This window comes from Canis lupus, chromosome 8 (genome assembly GCF_003254725.2).
Source record: "Canis lupus dingo isolate Sandy chromosome 8, ASM325472v2, whole genome shotgun sequence".
NCBI lineage: Eukaryota > Metazoa > Chordata > Mammalia > Carnivora > Canidae > Canis > Canis lupus.
Window position 1 is genome coordinate 4,543,226 of NC_064250.1, and position 17,010 is coordinate 4,560,235.

Below are 17,010 nucleotides of genomic sequence, written 5' to 3' on the forward strand. Positions count from 1 at the left end.
AAGCAAACACTCATAGAGCTAAAAGAAGATGCAAATCCATTTGTTGCAGATTTCAAACACACTTTTCCCAGTGATAGAAAAAAATAGATGGAAAATGAACGAAGATATAGAAGTTTTAAACAAACATTATCAGTCAAGTTGACCTAATTGATGTTTATAGAGTACAACACTCCAAAACAGGAGAATACCACCCTTTTCAAAACAGCAAAACACGTTTTCAAACATGAAATAGTCATCGAGATTCTGAGTCATATAAGTCTCCATAAATTTAAAAGCTCAAACTTACACAAGAGAAGTAAATTAGCATATACACTTCTAATTAGGAATTAATTAGAAATCACCGAGAGAGAGAGAAAAGAAATCACAAGAGAAATATACCTTAAAAATTCCAAGTTAAAAGCATATTTTAAAAATAACACATGGACCAAAGAAAACCTTGCAGAAAATGAATGTTTTTGAAGCGAATGAAATTGAAAGCACAGCACATCAAAAATTTGGGTGTGTATTTAAAGCCGTGTTTAGAGGGAACTTTACGGCATTAAATGCTTTTACTATAAAAGAAGAAATAGCCCAAATAAAAAAAAAATTGAAACTTCTACCTTAAGAAACCAGAAAAAGAAGCAAAATAAACCCGAGGCAAAAAGAAGGAAGAAAATAATACAAAGCACACCGGAAATCCATAAAATAGGAAATAAACGAACAATAGAGAAAAGTAATGAAATGAAAAGCTGCAGTAGGTTGAGTAATGGTCCCTCAAAGATGGCCATGACCTGGGAATGTTACCTTTTTTTGCCAGAGGGACTCGCAGATGTAATTTTTTTTTTAAGATTTTATTTATTTATTCATGAGAGAGACACACACAGAGAGAGGCAAAGACACAGGCAGAGGGAGAAGCAGGCGCCTTGCAGGGACCCCAAAGTGGGACTTGATCCCGGTTCCCGGGATCATGCCCTGAGCAAAAGGCAGACGCTCAACCGCTGAGCCACCCAGGCATCCTATTGTGATTTTTTTTAAAAGTTTTTAAGCCAAAGAGATTATCCTGGAATATCGGAGTGGGCCCATTGTCATCATAAGCATCCTTATTAGAAGGGCCAGGAGAGTCAGGGTTAGAGACATGATGGTAGAGGCAAAAAGGTGGGACATGGAAGGAGGGGTCATGGACCAAAGAAGGCAGATAGCCTCTAGAAACTGAAAAAGTCAAGAAAGTGCATGTTCCCCTCAGAACTGCCAGAAGGAACCTGCCAACACCTTGGCTTCAGCTCCATGAGACTGATTTAGGACTTCTGCCTTCCAGAACCATACAGTAATAAATCTGTGTTGTTTGAAGCCACAAAGTTTGTGGTAATTTATCACAGCAGCAGTAGGAGATGAATACAATAATCCTTTGAAAGATCAATAAAATAGATAAATCTCTGGTCAGACTTACCAAGAAAATAAGAGAGAAAATACGAATTAACAGTATCAGGGATGAAAAGGGATTACTCCACATGTTAAAAGGATATTAAAATAATGAATGACATGTGTCAGTAAATTCTACAGCTTGAGTGAAATGGACAGTATCTTGAAAAGATAGAAATAACTGTAGTTCAGTCAAGAAGAAATATATAACCTAAAATGATAGAGAAATAAAGTCTCTTTATGAAAGAAATTAAATTCCTAATTGCAAATCTTACAACAAAAACAGCAACCACAAGAAAATTCTGGGCCCAGATGGCTCCACTGTGAATTTTTCCAAACATGTAAAGAAGAAATAATACCAATTTTACAGAAATTCTTCCATAAAGTGGAAGACAAGAAAATACTTCTCTGCTTATTTTATGGGGTCAGCGTAAAATAATTTGCCAAAATTAGTCAAAAATATAAAAGAAGAAAACTATAGGCCGATATTGCTCATGAGTATAGGTGCACAAAATCATCAACCCAATTTTAGTAAACTGAATCCAATTTATATATAAAAAGGATAATACATAATGACCAAGTAGGGTTTATCTCAGAAATGCAAGGTTGATTCAATATTAGAAGTAAATTAATATCAGACATCATATTAACAGGTAAGAAAGACTCTCACAGATGCAGATGAAAAATTGGAAACTGGAAATTCTATTTTATTTATTTATTTGTAAGTAGGCTCCACACCCAGTGTGGAGCCCAACACAGTGCTTGAGCTCACAACCTTGAGATCAAGACCTGAGCTGAGATCAAGAGTTAGGTGCTTAACCGACTGAGCTACCCAGCCACACAGGCACCCAGGCATTTCAATTTAAAATGAAATTTTAAAACATCATTTACAATAGCATTGAAAGATATGAAATAACTAAGATAAATTTAACAAGATACATGAGAAATCTATACACTGAAAACTGAAAAATGCTGCTGAGAAAAAAAAATTAAAGGCCTAAATTAGTAGAGAGATTACCATGTTCATAGGTTGGAAAACTCAATATTGTTTCCCTCCAAATTGATCTGGATGTCCCAAGCAATACCAATAGGAATTTCTGTAGGGATTTTGTAGAAATTGACAAGATGATACAAAAATGTATATGATAATGCTAAGGCCTAGAATAGGCAAAAAAGTTTTGAAAAAGAAGAATAAAGCTGGAGGACTCATGCTAATTTTAAGACTTTCCATAAATCTACAAGTAATAATGATAGTGGGGTATTGGCAAAAGAACAGACATGTGTATCAGTGGACCAGAATAGAGTTCAGAAAGAGACCCACACAAATATGAGCAATCAATTTTTAAAAATATTTTATTTAATTATTAGAGAGAGAGAGAGGATGTGCACGAATGGGGGAGTGGCAGGGGGAGAGGGAGAGAGAGAATCACAAGCAGAGTCCCTACTGATGGGGCTCCAACTCACAGCCTTGAGATCACCACCTGAGTGAAACCAAGAATCAGATACTCCACAGACCGAGCCACCCAGGTGTCCCTGAGCAATTGATTTTTGACAAAAGTACTGAGGTAATTCAATGGAGAAGGAACTTTTTTTAACAAATGGTGTCAAAACAAACTTATGGGGGGAAAATACTTTGACTTTTCTCTCACACCAGATACAAAAATTGACCTGAAATATAAGAGCTAAACTACAAAATTTCAAGGAAAAACTTGAGAGAAAATTTGTTGTGAACTTTAGGTAGGCAAAAATTCTTTAGATGGGAACTTGAACATCAAATTAAAAACTTCTCTTTAAGTGACACTGTTAAGAAGATGCAAAGATAAAACGCAGCCTAGGAAAAGATATTTGCAAAACATATATTCAGGAAAATTATTTGTTTTCAGAATATATAAAGAACTCTTAGGATTCAATGACAAGATGAGACAACCTGATTTTTAAGAAATAGGCAAAGTTTTTTTTTTTTTTTTTTTTTTTTTTAAGAAATAGGCAAAAGTTTTAAAGAGACACTTCACAGTATAAGACAGATATTTGGGAAATAAGCACATAAAGAGATGCTCACCATCACTAGTCATTAGGAAAACACAAATTAAAACCAAATTGAGATAATATAACATACCATTAGGGTGGCTAATATTAACAAGACTCTCAAAATCAAATGACAGGAGATCATGGAATGCAAATGAGAACAGCTTCTGGGGAGTCCAGGTGGCTCAGTAGCTTATGCATCTGCCTTCGGCTCAGGTCATGATCCCAGAGTCCTGGGATGGAGCCCTGCATCCAGCTCCCTGCTCAGTGGGAACTCTGCTTCTCCCTCTCCCTCTGCCCCTCTCCCTGCTCGTGCTCTCTCTCTCTCTCTCTCTGTCTGTCTCTCTCTCAAATAAATAAAATTAAAAAAAAAATCCTCTCTCTCCTTCTTCCTTTCCCCTCTCCAATCATGCACACTCTCTCTCTAAAAAAAGAAAAATGAGAAGAGCCTCTTTAAAGAACAGTCTGGCAGTTTCTTAAATAGTTAAATATATACTTACAATATGGCCCAGAAATTCCACTGCTAGGTGTTTATCCAAGAGAATCAAAAAAATATGTTCACAGAAATACTTGTATGTGTGTATTTAAAATTGTCCCAAGCTTGAAACTACCCAAATGGCCGTTAACACTGGTAGTTGGGCCAATTTTGGTACATCCATACCATAATATGATTCAGGGATAAAAATGAGCTGCTACTGATACGTGCAACAACCTGGATGAATCTCAAAAGCCAGATCTAGAAGACCACATACTCTATGATCCATTTATTTATTTTTTAAAAAGATTTTTATTTATTTATTTGACAGAGAGAGAATAAGCACAAGCAGGGTGAGCTGCAGGTAGAGCGCGTGAGAGAAGTAGGCTCTCGAGCGCGAGACCTTGGGATCATGACCTGAGCTGAAGGCAGACCCTTAACTGACTGGGCCACCCAGGTGCCCCTCTATGATCCATTTATATAGAACTCTAGAAGACAGAGAACAGATTAGTGAATCCTGTGGCTAGGGAGAGTAAATAGACTTCAAAAAGACACAAAGGAAAGTTTTGAGGGATGATGGGAATGTTTTCTATCTTGATGGTCATGGTGGTTACATGATGATACATTTTTCAAAATTCATCAAACTGTCTCCTTAAAAATGGTGAATTTTTTTTTCTTTTCTGGGCCCTGGCCTCCTGATGGGCTTGCAGGAGGGCAGGCTGAGCGGCAGGAAGGGCACCCTAGGGGAGAGGAGGACACCAGGCACGGTGGCAGGAGGAGGTGAGGTGTGGCCTTCGTGTCAGCCGGGGACTGGCGCTCAGCCACTCTCCCACCTGGCCGTCCACGATCACTCCTCCACAGGGACAGCAGCCACTGGTGCCCGGGGCCTTCAGGCCACCTACCACTGGGTCTTTGATAAGGTGGAGCTCCTGGTGCTGGAGAAATTGAGGCCAGTGTACAATCACTGGGCAGGTCCCCCAAACAGCTTTTTTTTCTCCCTGGGCTCCTATTACAAAATGGGGACTGGTGTGTGCTGGGTTGGCTGACAAGGCCAGACCCGCAGAGCAAGTCAGCGCAGCTCATCCTGCTGTTGTGAGGCAGTAGGCTTTATTTGGCCAAGATACTCACTTGTAATTATTCCAAAAACCCGGAGTGTGTCTGCTGTTAACCTCTTTGTGGGGCAGCAGGAGCCTCTCGGCTCTTTCCTATTTGGAGATACAACCAAGAACTAAAAGGTAAAGTCAACAGATAAGAGTTCCTGACCACCTGAACAATCTAGCTGTGGCCGTAACCGCTGGGACTAAATTGATTTATTATTTTGTGATTGATAAGGTGATATGAACTGTGTTAATGTTTGGAAGGCATAAAAAAAAAATCAAACTGTATCCTGGGAGCTAATACTTGATTCAAAAGAAAAATAAAGCAAACTTTTAAAAAAGAATTTTTATTTATTCCTTTGAGAGAGAGAGAGCAAGCAGGGGGAGAGGCAGGGAGAGAGGGAGAAGCAGGCTCTCCACTGAGCAGGGAGCCCGATGTGGGGCTCGATCCCAGGACTCTGGCATCATGACCTCAGTCAAAGGCAAACAGATCCTTAACCATCTGAGCCACCCAGGTGCCCCTAAAGCAAGCTTTTCATTTAAAAAATGGTGAATTTTATTGTATGTAAGTCATGCCTCAATATGGCTGATTAAAAGAAAATTTGCTGCCTTTTTCTGAAGAGAACTGGGGCAAGAGAGAATTCAAATCCTATGCCACTGCTGCAGAACAAGACCTAGCTTGAAGGGCCACTCGGAGCCTGGACCATTCAGAAGCTGAGGACCTACAGGTCTTGAGGAGGACGTGTTGGATCCTTGTGTCTCACTGGGCCCCGGGCCACAGTTTTGGAAGCAACGGTAGCCTCCGTTCAGGAATCTGCTGAGAGTGATTTTCCAGCTGAAATTAATGTGAGATAAGGGCGAAAGCTTCCAGAGGAGGCAGGCGTCCTGCGTCTGAGAAATTTCAGAACAAGAAACAGTGACAACCACCCCTATGACAGAGCCCTGAAAATGCCTCTTCCCAAGAGCTAGTGGGGACTGAGTCACATGCACTTCAGCGGTGGCATGCTGGAAACACAGGGCTTTGAGGCAAATGGAAATCAAGATGTTTTCAATATGTTGGGTTGGAAATGAAGGGACCATAAAATAAGAGCCAGTGCTGGGGACTGCCACTGCTAAAGATTTCGAGACTTTCTTAGAGGGGAACCAGGTGTCAAGTTCCACCTTTGAAGTGCTAAGACAGTAAGCATTGATGGCCTTCTTGTCCCCTGCCCGTAATAAGGAGAAATGTGGTGCCACAGAGCATGTTGTTTTTCCAACAAAGACATAGAATGAGCAGCATCACGGCAAGAGTGCAACCAAGGATTCTGCCCATTTCTGTGTATTTGTCCCCTCTCAGATGTCGAATCTTGGTTATGGCCTTTTGGCCATTATAAGCAGAGGATTCTGGGAATATAATTTTGCCTGAGATACCTGCTAACTGCTAAGGATTGATGTGCTTTCTAAAATAAGTGGTTCAAGGGGAGCCTGGGTGGTATAGACAGTTAAGGATGGGACTCTTGATTTCTGCTCAGGTGGTGATCTCGGGGTCGTGAGATCGAGCCCTAACACCAGCTCTGTGCTCAGCGTGGAGTCTGCTTGAGATTGTCTCTCCCTCTCCTTCTGCCTCTCCTGCTCTGTCTCTCTAAAATAAATAAATAAATAAATCTTTACAATAAGTGGGTTGAAGTCTTTGATATTCATTAGTGTTGTCTTTGCTCTTAGAAGTGAGGCACAGATGAGGACAGCTGAAGCTTCAAGGTCCTAAGAGAACTACTCCTCTTCCAGGGGAAGAGAACTCACCTGCAGCTGCTAAAAGAACCACAGTCCCATCTAAATACGGGGATTACTCTAGATGGGCTCAGAAGAATAAGGAATTGAGGAGGTTGGAATTTGAAACTTTCTTTTGACTTTTAACATAGAGGCGAGATAATTTGGTTGTAGACTTTCCTAGTCAGGGGATTTCATTTTGGAGTTGTAATTTCAACCTGGGAAATTTGGGAGAAGGCATATACCCAAATTGGAATATTTTTATTAACAAATTATTTAGTTTCATAAAGAATCCCTAATGAGCTCTTTTGGCAATGTGGCTGGACCTAATGTAGGGTGGGAGACAGAATAAGGAGTGCTCTAGTCCAGTATGGCTTTTGAGTTTTTAAATTTATGTTATGACCCACTATGTAGCTTTCTGTGGACAAAAGTCATTACTGTGCATTACCAGTCTCATGAAAGAGTAGTGCTCAATATTGAAAGAGAAGCCTCATGAAGTGGGGGCTATACTATTCCCATAAACAGTGGATTCCTTCCCCTGGATGGAGTGCCACACCTTTGCAAGACCACAGAATTAGGGCTTAAACCCAATGGGTTAGAAGGAAAACAAAAAACTGAGGAACAATAGGAGGAAACACTCCTTTCTCCTCCTCCTCCTCTTCTTCTTCTTCTTCTTCTTCTTCTTCTTCTTCTTTTTTTGATAGGTGTGATTTTAGTTTTTTATTTTATTATTTTTTAAAGACTTTATTTATTTATTCATGAGGGACACAGCTAGAGAGAGAGGCAGAGACACAGGCAGAGGGAGAAGCAGGCTCCATGCAGGAAGCCCAACATGGGACTCGATCCCCGGTCTCCAGGATCATGCCCTGGGCTGAAGATGGTGCTACACCACTAAGCCACCAGGGCTGCCCACTCCTTTCTCTTCTTGATTCCAGTGCTCATCAAGGTTGAGAACCATTGCAGGAGAGCGGTGATTCACCACGTAGGCACTTGTTAGAAATACAGATCCTTAGGCCTCAGACCTACTGAAGCGGAAACTCCTAAATGGGTCAGATAATCTGTGTTCATAACAAGCACTTTAGTTCCTTTAGTTCCTTTAGTTCCTTCTGGTTTCTCCTTCTTTGGAAACTGCCTACCTATGGCAAATATGCTGCTTTGGCCTATCATCCCCACTATCCACTATGTGGCAAATCTGAAGGGTGGGCACTGTCCCCGATCAGAGAGGCTCAAAGCCCAGGAATTTTAGTTTAGAAAACAGTAATGAGTTTATTCACCTTTCATGCCCATGTTCCCAAGAGCTCTATCATTAATAGCCATTTTCCATCTGTCTGGCTCCTGTGTTTATCTCTCGCTTGGTTGGTTCTGAACTTGGGCAGGAAAGAGGGACAATGTTTATTGGGCCCCCCTCAATCATGATCTTTATGCTTAACCTAGATTCAATGTGGCCCATGTGCCATCCTTGAATCAGGCTCATGAGGCTGTTTGAATCTTATTTAGCACCTGCTCCGTGAAGGTGCTGGGGTTTATGAATAAGGATTGTTAAGCCAACAATTATTTCTGAGGTTCTGCTGTCTGAATGCCTTCACCATGTTCCTACATGGCTCCACTACCAGGAATTCATGTGTTGCAACAGAATCAAGGAAGAGAATATTATTCACATTATAGGCTGGAGACTCTCTGTCAGAAATCAGTCAAGAATAAGAAAGGATGGGGGCATTTGGGTGGCTCAGTGGTTGAGTGTCTGCCTTTGGTTCAGGTTGTGATCCTGGGGTCCTGGGATCAAGTCCCTCATTTCCCTCTGCCTGTGTCTCTGCCTCTCTCTCCATGTCTCTCATGAATAAATAAATAAAATCTTAAGAAAAAAAAAGAATAAGAAGGGACAAAGAGGTTAATTCCTTATGTTTGTAACACCCAGATATGCTTCCAAAGGTAGTGGCTCATGTCAACTTTTGGATTCTTTAGGGAAAAGACATAGATTATACTCTTCCTCATTCATGTGCACAGATAATCAAGAGTCAACATCCCTTGGGGAAGATCTAAAATGGAAGACATTTCCCAAACCAGATAGAGGCAAGCAGCTAGGAATTGTGTTCAACCTGATTTCTAAGTTTTATGAGTGCAAACATGTACATTTCCCCTCCCATGACAGTATTTTGTGATTAACTTTGCAATTTCCTTTCTTTTTATAGCCTTTGGGTTTCTAAGAGTAAATTAGCTGTTTGTCAATAAAGTCTATATTTCCATTATTTCAACCAAACTGTGCCATGTCCTAAGGTTAATTGTTGAAGTTTAGATGAGGACACAGCCTTAGGGAAAAAGGTAAAATATGAGGATTAAGTGCAGGCTTTTGTGTATCATTGACTCTTTTCCCAGAGATTGGTCCCCTAACGTTTTCCCTAAAATAAGACTGATGCAGAACCAGGCATTATAGTCATTAACATGTGCAACTTGGAAACAGAAATAATCTAGCATGACTGCCCACTAGATTATGTGTGAGCTGGCCTAGCACTGAGGCCCACCTTCAAGATGGTTGTAGGTAAGTGAAAAGGCCAGTCTCTCCTTGGCTTATAAATGTGTTATGCTGATAGATTTCCAAAACTTCCTTTATAATCAATAGTTGTTGAGAACTTAAAAAACTTTAAAAAGTCATTTTTTCGGGATCCCTGGGTGGCGCAGTGGTTTAGCGCCTGCCTTTGGCCCAGGGCGCGATCCTGGAGACCCGGGATCGAGTCCCACGTCAGGCTCCCGGTGCATGGAGCCTGCTTCTCCCTCTGCCTGTGTCTCTGCCTCTCTCTCTCTCTGTGTGTGACTATCATAAATAAATAAAAATTAAAAAAAAAAATTAAAAAAAAAAGTCATTTTTTCTTTTCTTCTGTAGAAATTTGTAGATGGTATAATTTTGAACCACATATCATAACACAAGTGAGAAATTATCGAAAATTAAGAACATTCAGTGAGGTAGCTTGCTTCACCAATAGATAATTGAATCTATAATTAAAAATAACTTTCCTCTGGAAAAGCAAGAACCAACTAGAAAAATACAATGAAAAAATGATTTACAATAGCAAAATACTATGGAATTTACACGAAGAATATCAGAAAAATTGACTCAGGAATCTAATCCTTTAATAAATGAAAAGGCATGTTTCTGGATGAGAAACAAAATTTGTAAAGTTGTTAAGTTTTCCCCAAATTGTTTATGGGATTAACCTGTTTCAATCAAAATCCCAGTGTAAAACTTTATTTTTAAAATTTTTTAAAAAAAGATTTTATTTATTTATTCATGAGGGACACCCACATAGAGAGAGAGAGAGGCAGAGAGACAGGCAGAGGGAGAAGCAGGCTCCATGCAGGAAGCCTGATTAGGGACTCGATCCCATGTCTCCAGGATCACGCCCTGGGCTGAGGGCAGGCGTTAAACTGCTGAGCCACCCAGGGATCCCCCAATGTAAAACTTTAGAAAACCTAAAAAGAGCAAAACTGATCAAGAATCTTTACAATAATACACCACAGGATCAGTCCTGGGAAGGCACTGCTGGCCTTGTCAGGAAAAGTCAGGAAAGTCTGGGTGACAGGAGGCCAAAGATAACATATATCCACTACGGTGAAGACCCTGGAATCCTGTCTCTCGAGAGGCAATGTGAGTTAGCCGCTGGAGACAATTTCTAAAAATAAAACAGAAAGTCGTCTTATCTGTGGAGATTAGGCCTCCAAGTAGCCCACAGGCGCATTTAATCCATAATTTGTCTGCAATTTACAATACAATACTATATATACACGTTTGCAGTGAAAGTACTCTCATTATTGCAGCACTTGTAATTCATCAAACAAAAGAAACAATGTTGGATAGAAGGGAAAGATAAAATTCTGGACAGGACTTCTATGCCCTTTCCAGTGTGCTAGAATTTGATGACACTGGTACCTTTAGGGTAGTTTTCTTTTACTTAGTTTCAAGGGAATTTTAAGTAATTCATTCTCTTTTTTCAAAACAAAATGCTTTTCAAAAGGAGGAGAAAATGTTTCCTTAAGGTAACCAGGCCAGAATTAAAGGAGAGAGCAGAAGGAGGGATTCGGGTAAGGGATGTATGTGTGTGTGTGTGTGTGTGTGTGTGTGTGTGTGTTGTTGTGACAAATAGCATTGCTTACATAGAATTAAATGAGTCTGACGGCTGGAAAGTCCAAATAAAAGTGGAGAGTGTAGCATGGGCAGTCCCCCCAGAAGAAATTTACAAAAGAAGAGAAAGAAAATTTGGTTGAGTGAGATAGATACATAATTTCTTTTCTTTTCTTTTCTTTTTTTTTAAAGGATTGTTTATTTATTTGAGAGAGAGGGTGAGATAGAGCAAAGGGGTGAGATGGGGGCGAGGGGCAGAAGGAGAGAGAAGCCGGGCTCCATCCCAGGACTCTGGGGCCATGACCTGAGCTGAGCCATCCAGACACCCCTAGATACATAATTTCTTAAATTGCCCCTAGATTGTGTTGACCCAGAACTGTGTCATTTCTTGATATGGAAGACAACTCTAGAAATTTCCAGGAGGCTGCTTAGCAGGTGCTTTGCAAATGCCCATTCATGCATAGGAGAGCTCCTAAGCTGAATGCTCATAACTAGGAGCATGCAAACAAACTGATTTATGTATCGGCTAAACCAGCTAAGTTTTAGCAATGCCAGTTCTTTGTACCCTTGGGTATTATCTGGAGGTAAATCAGAAGCTTCTAGATCCTTATGGTGCCTTGTAGGCAGTACTGAATTTTTGTCCTGGCTTGATTTCCCCCTTTGCATGGGCTCAGCCAGTATCTCAGTGGCGGGGCAGTTAAAGCAGGGGGCGGGGGGAGCAACTCCAACCTTCTTACAAATTGTTCATGAATTTTCAAGTGTGCCTGTTGGGCACTGATAGTGGCAACCTCCTTAGACCTCCTAGTGGATAATACCCTTGGACACGGTTGCTGGAGAGGCAGTAAATGAACTGAACTCCTTGTCCAGCATGTTAGATCAAAAGCAAACAGGCAAGGCTGTGCCAAGTTTAATTTACAAAATAGCCCCAAGGAAATGAATGCAAATGTAAACCTGGCTGCTCTCTGTGAGGATATAGGTGGTCCCTATCTGTTCTGTGACGACATCTGCTGCCCAGCAAACCGTCCTGGCGCTGAAAATCAATTTGAGCAAAGGCAGATATGTAGGGGTCAGCACTCAGGTAGGAGCTGTCTATCATCGCCAAGTGTCAGAGAGAACCTCAGCTGACACAAGACCAGAACTACCATAGGATTCGCTTCTGAATTGCAAAGAGATAAATATGAAATGCATACAGCTTATAGAGATTCATGATTAGCAATCAAATTCCTTTTGTAAATAGAATATTGCATTCCTCCTTGCAATGCTGTGCCTTTTGCTAGCCAAGTCTCACAGGCTGGGTTAGTTCTGAGTCACTCAAATGAGCTTCTTGAGACTTTCAGAGGAAAGCCCCAAATCCAGCTGAAAGAAGTACAAACACATTTAAGTGGAAAATTGGATCCTCCTATCTGAGGGCATCTTGCATTTCCACTTTGGCTTACTTATTTGCAAATAAAACTTTCTACAGAAATCTTATGGAGAAATTCAACAATAAGGTTTTATATTTATTCCTGTGGATATCAGCAGTGCTGAAAAGTCTTATCCCAAAATTAACAAAGAGGAGCTATCCTGATTAATAATCTTTTGTACTTAGAAAGCCCCAAGCAAGTTTGGGAAATTTTGTGATAAACACAAATGTACAAATATAGAGCACGTTTTGCTGCATTTTGGGTCTAATCTGAACTATCAGAGTCAGGGCCTTGGGACACTACAGTGTCATTTTTGTGAAGGTAAAATGATTAGCAGTGCCCTGGCGTTCACAGTGAGCATCCGTTCTGATCTTTTTCCTTTTCTTCTTCCCCTCTACCTTTTGTATTACTATTCTGCCTCCTTTCTCATCCTGGGGAAGCAGGCTTCCAGTCACTCCGATGATGAGCTGATGATTAATGGGGCCTGTCCCTTTGAGGATTATTTTGTCTTCTTCCTTCCTGTCAAGTCCCCTTAGGTTTCAAATCACAGGCCTAAGGATAATCCCCCACTCCCCATCTTTTATCCCCTCTGAACATCTCTGGCACCTAGTTTTGTACAAGAGCTAACACGGAATTGGCACAATCACTTCATGAAACTCTTTGAAAGTATCTGTAACAGCTGGTCGCACGCGTGCCCTGTGGCCCTGCAGTTCTACTGTGCATGCGTGCCCAACCAAAACGTGCATGCGTGCACAGGAGAAACACGTGTGCGTTCTCCTGTCAGCGCTCTTCAGGATAGTAAAGACCTGGAACTAACCCATCATAAGTAGTCAATGAAAAATTGTGGCATATTTATAAATAAATACAACAATGAGAATGAACAAACTGCAACTAAGGATGTGAATTACCTTCACAAAAATAATGTTGAGCCAAAGAATCCACACACAAGAGTATATACTGTGTGTGCATTTCAAAAAGAGGCAAAACTAATTTAAGATGTTGGAAGTCAGGATAGTAGGAACGGGGGTCGTATAGTAGGGGCGGGGGCCAGCTAGTGACAGGAAGGAGACAGCACCAGGGCTTCTTAGATCCCAAGATGATCTGTTTCTTCGTAAGTGCTGGTTATATAGTTGTGTTCGTGTTGTATACTTTTCCATTTGTATGTTATGTTATAATAAAAGATCTTTTACTCTGAAAGAAAAGGATCAAACACCGAAAATCATTCTGAGATACTTCATGTTTTTCCAAAAAACGTAACCTTTCCTGTACAAAACTTTGTCACCAAACAGCAAGCTCAGTTCTACCACAGAACCAGCTACCCTTGGCTATTATCTTAGTAGTCACTGGTGGGGTTTTGCACCTAGCTAAAAGCATTTCTAGAATTGGTGAGTGCAATACCTACAAAAACCCAACAATACTTGAGAGCCTCTTGCGCGCCAGGCATTGTGTCAGTTATGGGGGTTAAAACAATGGACAAAACCCAGTCATGCCCTCAGAGAACTCCTTGTCTATTCTATTTCTAGACTTCCCTACTCTCCTGCCTTGCTCCACCCTGGGCCCATCCCACACACTGTGCCGAGCCTACCATGTTTCTCAATCTTCCTCTCTTTCCTCTTGTGAATATACTAGCTTTCTACTCATGGAACCATACTTTGGTGGAGTTGAAATTGCTGGGACACCGAGGCAAGAAGCCAAGAAGCCACTGGATTTCATATGTCTTTAGTCACGTACCCTTCCCATCTTCCATTTTATTTATTTATTTATTTTATTTATTTATGTATGATAGTTACAGAGAGAGAGAGAGGCAGAGACACAGGCAGAGGGAGAAGCAGGCTCCATATACCGGGAGCCCGATGTGGGATTCGATCCCAGGTCTCCAGGATCGCGCCCTGGGCCAAAGGCAGGCGCCAAACCACTGCGCCACCCAGGGATCCCCCCTTCCCATCTTCCAGATGCACGAATCTCTATCATCTCTACTCCTGTCCAGCTACTCACTGCCAACACTCAGCTGGTACCCGAAAACTCAGTTTGGATATGGACAACTCTGGACGCTGTATTAACCTTTTGGGTCACGATATGACCAGTGAACAAAGTAGCTCTTAGAATTATATCCAAGTGGCAGAAAACATTCAGCCATCACCCAGAAGTGCTCACCAGTGAAGTAAGAATTTCTCAGAAATATGCCTGTTGTTTAGATGCTGAGGTATTCTAACTTGGTGGTTCCGAACCTGGGGCCCTTGGACCTTCAGATAGGAACTGGATCCTTAAGTTGTTTGTAGTACGTTAAAAAGCCTTCCAGAAATTGCACACATACCCGCAATAAGGCTTACAGGCTAGGTAAAAGGTGAGCGTTTATATTCGATTAGAAATAAATAACCTGTGTGTTGTATACTTAGTTATTGCATGTTGATTACAGGTTCTGATTGGTGGTTTATCACGACTTTGATAATGAAAACTGGTAAAACAAATTAATAACTACTAAGCAGGTGGTGTTCTCCTGAAATATCAGCTTCCAAATGGGTGTGTGCATGTGGCGGGGCCGAGGGTGTCCCTGGGGTTAATAAGATAATAAAAAGGCTTCACGGTAGTGAGAAATTGGGCAACTACTGATCTAGCGTGAGGTGTCTGGCCCTTCTGCACGGCCAGCAGAGGGCGCTGGAATGAAATTATTCCTTCGAGCCATCCTTGTTTCAAGGGCGCAAGTGAACAGAGGAGAGGAGGAGGAGGACAGGGCCTCTGCAGGTTGGGGAGGGACCACCTGGGGATGGAAGTCCGTTCCATGGGAGAGCTTTTCAGTGGGAGACAACACGCAACAAGGAAGGAACAGGTTTTTTTTTGGTGGCAGTTCTGTTTTTACTATGGTCTATATTTGCCCATGATTGTTCAGCAACAGACTGTCCCGGTGTCTGTCCGTTTAGGGCATAGCTTAAAGGATAAGCCCACCCCTGACATCCTAACGTGGCATTGTCACCAAAGAGCAGAGGTCTGAACACGTTGAAACAGTGAAGTTGTCTTGACATTTCTGGGCTTAGTTCTTCCTCCTCCTCTCCCTACTCTTCCTCCGAGGGTGACCCTGATGGAATTATTTCAGGCATCAATAAGTGGGGGAGGGAGGTTCTTTGTGGTTGGGGGTTATAAATCTCCCACTGCTTTCTGCCCACAAGGTAGGACGAGCCTGCTTGCGCATCCTGAAGGAGGCTCTGCCTCAGGGAAAAGCGGGTCAGGGCAGCCCGACTCCCATGTTCCACTTCCTCTACCTGACTGATTATCTCTTTCTGGAGAAACTGAGCATGGGTCATCTTGTCTCACTGCTTTTTGTAACTAGACATTCTACTGATTACTATTCTACAGATTCACATTGAGTTTCATTAGGACACTTAACCTGCTTAATTATAAGAATTCTTGTACTCATCATTTTTTCACATTTTAGATGTTCCTACAGTGTTCAAATTTGTTTACTCCAGCTGGATACTTGACTTTCAAACTGGTTAAATTTATCTGAACTTTTAAAAGTGGCTTTTGTGCTCGCTTCAGCAGCACATATACTAAAATTGGAATGATACAGAGATTAGCATGGCCCCTGTGCAAGGATGATATGCAAATTCGTGAGGCATTCCGTATTTTTATGAGATCTGCTGCCATTGGGGAAGCGGATCTCATAAAATTTCCTGGGTCCAAAGTCAGCGGCTCACACTGCCAACTTGGAAAAAGCAAAGGCTAAAGAACTGGCCACTAAACTGGGCTAAGTGGACACTGTTGAAATTTCTGTACATAAAAGTAATAAGTGCTCTCTCAGCTAGTGTCCAAAAAAATGCGACTTTTAAAAATAAGCACTCTGTGACTGGAATTGTAACCCTCGCATTCTGAGTTCACATAAGAGAACTGGAGGGGGCAAGCCACCTGGAGATGCTACTCCTTCTGTGGCTTCCCTAACCAAAGAGGTCTTCCTCACATGTGAATACTTCCAATGATGGGGTGGGGGAGGATGCTGTAACTCACAGGGAAGATTTTCTGGTCATGTGATATTAGAAATCTGCTTCTTTGAATTGTCCAACAATAGATGCAAGTTCTCCCTCTCCATTGTCCAAATATTTGAAAATTGCTATCCAATTTTCCCTTTGATTTTCTTTCCTGAAGGCAGAACATCTCAAGATCTTTATTTTTATTTTTTAAAGATTTTGTTTATTTATTCATGAGAGAGAGAGAGAGACATAGGCAGAGGGAGAAGCAGGGTCCCTGCGGGGAGCCCCATGTGGGACTCGATCCCGGAGCCAAAAGCAGACGCTCAACTGCTGAGCCACCCAGGTGTCCCTCAAGATCTTTAATAATGTCTCTTATGACACAAAGGTTTTTTTCTCTCCTTTGTCATCATGATTGAAAATTTTTTATTTGTCTATAGCTTGTAAAGTGAACTCTGTTCATATTCCTCTATCAGACAAGCAGACGCCCAGATTCTTGGGGGTTCATGGAGCATAGTCTGTTATGGAGGTGAGTCTGGAATGATCATGGGCCTGGGTTTGCAGCCAAGAGAAAGCCAGAAGTCAGTGATCTTAGGCAAAGCTGAGATCCAAGGCCAAACTGATCATTCAAGCACAGCATCTGAATCTAATGTAACCAGGCCAAGAGGTAAGACACCAGCTAAGGAGGGGATTCAGAGCAGCAGAAGGGCTCCCTGAAACACTGGGACAGCCCCTGTTGCATCACAATAGGGTAAGGAAAAGACTCTATGTGCCTAGTGGTTTCTATTACTGT

General features: G+C 41.6%; 1 non-coding gene and 1 pseudogene across 1 annotated transcript; both read left to right on the plus strand.

Moving 5' to 3' along the window:
* The first annotated feature begins 4,596 nt into the window (after positions 1–4,596).
* LOC112657929 (mitochondrial pyruvate carrier 2-like) lies at positions 4,597–5,150 on the plus strand (annotated as a pseudogene).
* Positions 5,151–15,779: 10,629 nt separating this feature from the next.
* LOC112658096 (U6 spliceosomal RNA) lies at positions 15,780–15,883 on the plus strand. The gene has a single exon (XR_003135501.1). It is a non-coding gene; the product is annotated as a U6 spliceosomal RNA (small nuclear RNA).
* The last annotated feature ends 1,127 nt before the right edge of the window (positions 15,884–17,010 follow it).